Raw genomic sequence first — 5,557 nt, 5'->3', positions numbered from 1 at the left:
TCCTTAAGTATTCAGTTTCTGATGTCAAATTGAGTGATTTATTAGATGTTGAAAACTTGCAGTAAATTAAAAAAAAAATTAAGTTGGTATTTTGGTCAAAAACTTATATGATATGTGAAATATTGCTATTGATCCTGAAAATATAGGTGATTATCTGATTTTTGTGCATCTAGTGTAAAATCTGAGACTTTTAAAGCCATTTTAAGTTGTGTTATACCAGTGGTCTCAAACCGGTCCTCAAAGGGCCGCAGGGGGTACTGGATTTCATTCCAACCAAACGAGACAAATACCTTTTCACCAATCTGGTTTCTTACAAGTGTAATCAGTTGATTGCAATCAGGTGCTGCTTATGTTAGTAGAAACCTCATTGGTTGAACTGTTTGTGCTAGATCTGTTGGAACAAAAACCAGGACCCACTGCGGCCCTTTGTGGAGTCGGTTTGAGACCGCTGTGTTATACGTATATAAAAAATAATGAATCAGGATTTTATAAGGGAACGACTTTGAATTTTCTGATGCTGCTGTTCATGGAGACCCTTATATGGCAAAGGTAGGTGCCTGTTTTGGTTTCAGGTCGGTAGCAGCTTTGGTTTTGAAAACACTTGAATTTGAAGTTTTTGAAAATAGGCCCCCAATGGATCGGCCCCGTTTCCCGTGTGATGTCAATAGGTTATGAAGTCTATGAATCAGAATTGGCAATAGCAGTTCATTTGCCGCCTGATTTGTTATGAACAGATTCTTTTTAAGAAGTTGCCAAAATTAGTATACTGTATATTGAACTTGCCGATGGAGGAGTGTGCTGGCGATAAGGCCTTTCTAACTGATGCTGGACTGCGGACAAGGATTGAAAACCTTCTTGTCAGGCCTTTATTTTTGCAAGCTGCTCTAATGCCAATAAATGAGACATAGGCAAGAAAATGATTTGCTTAAAATACTGTAAATGTCAAATGCCGATAGCGTCAGCGATGTTTGTTATTGCTGCTGCTTTTGGAGGATTCTTCTCCGAGGCACTTTTATTGTAAACGCCTCCACTGCCTGTCAGCGCTTCAGAGACATGCCACCCTCTGAACCACACACAGGAACACAACACCGCACGACACAACATAACAATTGCACTGAGCTAAAAATATCCTAGTAGAAGATGAAGTAGCATTTACTGGAAATAAAAATGACATTATATTAGCTCACATTTCAACACATGTCAATCGAGAATGGAAATAAAACATCTGAGACAACATTGCTGTCATCACCAATTCTCAAGAAAATTGGAAAAGTCTTCTGTTAGTTCATTGGATGTCATTACAGTGTACATGCTACTGTGCTTACTCATAATAGACATTATTGATCATATAGTGTATGTTTTGCACCAGTTGCCTATTCTGTAAGACTGATGTTCCCAAAGGTTTACACTCAATTTATTTGTAAATTACATCACTGTCCAGAATCAGAGGGTAGAAAAGAGGGGTGTAATATTTAATCGCTCTGGATCGATATATCGATATGTTGAGCGCAATCGAATTGAAATCGATCAAAACCTCAATTATTATTTTCATTTTTTGTAATTGTCAAAGACATTAAAGTTGCTTTGTATTTTTTTAAATGCTTTTGGTGTAATGGAACTGATTGTTAAAATTGAATCAAATCATAGCAGTCTTTGTTAGGTTGGCAAATATTATGTCGTTGTCCAATTAATTGTATCATATCATCATGCAATTGGTGATTTGCACCTCCAGTAGAAAACTGTGGTCTGTGGCCTGTGGCCAACTTGTCTATAAGACCTTTCTGTGTATTCACTTGATCCTTTATTTATTCTCTTCTATTCTTTCTAACAGAAAACCACATACAGTGGGGCAAATAAATATTTAGTCAACCACTAATTGTGCAAGTTCTCCCACTTGAAAATATTAGAGAGGCCTGTAATTGTCAACATGGGTAAACCTCAACCATGAGAGACAGAATGTGGGAAAAAAAACCAGAAAATCACATTGTTTGATTTTTAAAGAATTTATTTGCAAATCATGTTGGAAAATAAGTATTTGGTCAACACCAAAAGTTCATCTCAATACTTTGTTATGTACCCTTTGTTGACAATAACGGAGTCCAAACATTTTCTGTGACTCTTCACAAGCTTTTCACACACTGTTGCTGGTATTTTGGCCCATTCCTCCATGCAGATCTCCTCTAGAGCAGTGATGTTTTGGGGCTGTCGTTGGGCAACACGGACTTTCAACTCCCTCCACAGATTTTCTATGGGGTTGAGATCTGGAGACTGGCTAGGCCACTCCAGGACCTTGAAATGCTTCTTACGAAGCCACTCCTTTGTTGCCCTGGCTGTGTGTTTGGGATCATTGTCATGCTGAAAGACTTAGCCACGTCTCATCTTCAATGCCCTTGCTGATGGAAGGAGATTTTCACTCAAAATCTCTCGATACATGACCCCATTCATTCTTTCCTTTACGCGGATCAGTCGTCCAGGTCCCTTTGCAAAAAAACAGCCCAAAGCATGATGTTTCCACCCCCATGCTTCACAGTGGGTATGGTGTTCTTCGGATGCAATTCAGTATTCTTTCTCCTCCAAACACAAGAACCTGTGTTTCTACCAAAAAGTTCTATTTTGGTTTCATCTGACCATAACACATTCTCCCAGTCCTCTTCTGGATCATCCAAATGCTCTCTAGCAAACTGCAGACGGGCCTGGACGTGTACTTTCTTCAGCAGGGGGACACGTCTGGCAGTGCAGGATTTGAGTCCCTGGCGGCGCATTGTGTTACTGATGTTCATGTTACTGTGGTCCCAGCTCTCTGTAGGTTATTCACAAGGATCCCCCCGTGTGGTTCTGGGATTTTTGCTCACCGTTCTTGTTATCATTTTGACGCCACGGGGTGAGATGTTGCATGGAGCCCCAAATCGAGGGAGATTATCAGTGGTCTTGTATGTCTCTTCCCTATGTCCCTTTTCTAATAATTGCTCCCACAGTTGATTTCTTTACACCAAGCATTTTACCTATTGCAGATTCAGTCTTTTCCAGGCTGGTGCAGGTCTGCAATTTTGTCTTTGGTGTCCTTTGACAGCTCTTTGGTCTTGGCCATAGTGGAGTTTGGAGTGTGACTGACTGAGCTTGTGGACAGGTGTCTTTTATACCGATAATGAGTTAAAACAGGTGCCATTAATACAGGTAACGAGTGGAGCCTCCTTAGAAGAAGTTAGACCTCTTTGACAGCCAGAAATCTCTTGCTTGTTTGTACAGTAGGTGACCAAATACTTATTTTCCACTCTAATTTGGAAATGCATTCTTTAAAAATCAAACTGTGTGATTTTTTTTCTCCACATTTAGTCTCTCGTGGCTGAGGTTTACCCATGTTGGCAATTACAGGCCTCTCTAATCTTTTCAAGTAGGAGAACTTGCACAAGCTATTTGCTTTGTATTCCTTTTCTGCTTTATTTCAATATCTGACTTCAATATAATGCCATTTTTATGTATAATTTTATTTGCTGTTTCGATTGCCTTTGTTTTCACGTTCTTTTGATTTAATGTGATTTTTATGACCTTTATGTGATGTAAAGCACTTTGTGCTATACAAATAAATTTGCCTTGCCTTGCCTTGTGGTGACTCTTAGCCATTTCATCATGTTGTCCTCCCATGATGACAGATGGATGCAATGTTTCCAAATTGCCTTTTTTGAGGGATTTTGATGAGTGATGCCACTCCAGCTCCATTGTTGTTTTGGTTAGAGTTCGTGTATGTCATGCCACGGGCTGGACAAGTGTGTGGGTGTGTCTCTCATCCAATTACTGTATTTTTTGGACTATAAGTCGCAGTTTTTGTCATAGTTTGGCTGGGGGTGCGACTTATACTCTGGAGCGACTTATGTGTGAAATTATTAACACTTTATTATATTATTTCACATGTTACATTGGTGTTTTGGAGTGACACTGATGGTTTGGTAAACTTGTTAGCATGTTCTTTATGCTATAGTTATATGAATAACTCTTAATAGCTATGTTACGTTAGCATACCGACTACGTTCGCATTTCATTGTTCATGCATCATGTTACATTATTATACGGTACACTTATTCAGCATGTTGTTCTCTATTGTATTTTTATTTCAAATTGCCTTCCAAGATGACATATATGTTCTATGTGTTGGATTTTATCAAGTAAATTTCCCCCAGAAATGTGACTTATACTCCAGTGAGACTTCTTTTTTTTTTTTCCTCTTCGTTGGGCATTTTATGGCTGGTGCGACTTATACTCAGGTGCGTCTTTTAGTCCGAAAAATACGGTACAGGCCCAGCACCTGACAGGTGGAGCAGTTGTCAGCAATCACCATCACACATAAACCAGCCGGCGCTCCTCCACGTATCTGGCTCGTCTCTTTCAGTACACTGTTAGTGCCTTCTCGCATTGTGAATACTTCTGTGTGGACTCCTCTGATCATCGACCTATTTGCTTTGTTCCAGGATCTTGTCTATGCCTCGTGTTTTTGGTACCTTCGCCCAGACGCTCAACGCCACAGACTCTACAGCTCTGTTAACAATAAACTGCTTGAACTCAGAGCCTCACTATCTCAAGTGCCTGTTATGGGGTTCTCAGCCCATGACCTTGTAAAATGGAAGTCGTGAGCAGAAATGCAGAAATAAAGCGGAAGTACCTCAGAAACCTGTCTATAACCAATTACTTCACGATATTAGGCCAACTCCCCCACGCCCCAAATCTACAAATTCCGCCTAGAAAAATCTACAGAAATGAAACAACACCCATCTAAAAGCATAAATGCCCTCTAGTGGAGAAACATACTGTATTTCCTACCATGAACTCTGGTTTTCTGTGGTCTATTGGTACCAAATAGAAATGTAAGAGTAATTTTGAAGTCAGGGCTCTCTGTGGATTCTTTTTTTTTTTGCTGCGCTTTAGATACAACATGTGATTGAACAGGCCAGCGTGATCAAAGGCCGTGCCTGTATAATTATATCTGATTGGTATAATCGAGTCATGTAATTATTGGGACATTTCATTGGTGAAACTGATGGAGCCACTGCTACCAACGGCTCTAATGCAACCCTAAGTAGTGGAGTAAGAGTAGCGTTTCTTCTTCACAAATTTACTCAAGTAAAAGTAAAAAGTATGGTATGGTAAAACTACTCTTAGAAGCACATTTTACTCAAGTAAATGTTACGGAGGAAATGTAACGCGTTACTACCCACCTCTGACTGTAACTACCACCTTTGATCACCGGTGGGTTATGACCGATTGATTGTTCAATTGACTGACTAAAAAGCAGACAAATCAGCTGGGTTGCAAAAAAGTGGGGGCCCAGATTGGCACTCAACATTTGACCCATGTTGTCAAGTACTCGTCTGCTTTCTGGCCCGTGATCATCTTTGTGTGGTTGGAATGTGGCTGTCATCAGTCTCATGACCCCCTAAAGGTCTAAATATAAACCTCTAAGCGTGTTGGTCACATTACCTCATCCCTAATCAACGTAGGGGCGTTTGCTGCAGACACGTCAAAAGTTTCATGACCCCATGGGTCGTGTTGAGAAGTCATCCTTGGA

This window comes from Corythoichthys intestinalis, chromosome 7 (assembly GCF_030265065.1).
Source record: "Corythoichthys intestinalis isolate RoL2023-P3 chromosome 7, ASM3026506v1, whole genome shotgun sequence".
Taxonomy (NCBI): domain Eukaryota; kingdom Metazoa; phylum Chordata; class Actinopteri; order Syngnathiformes; family Syngnathidae; genus Corythoichthys; species Corythoichthys intestinalis.
This window is presented reverse-complemented; position numbering follows the sequence as displayed.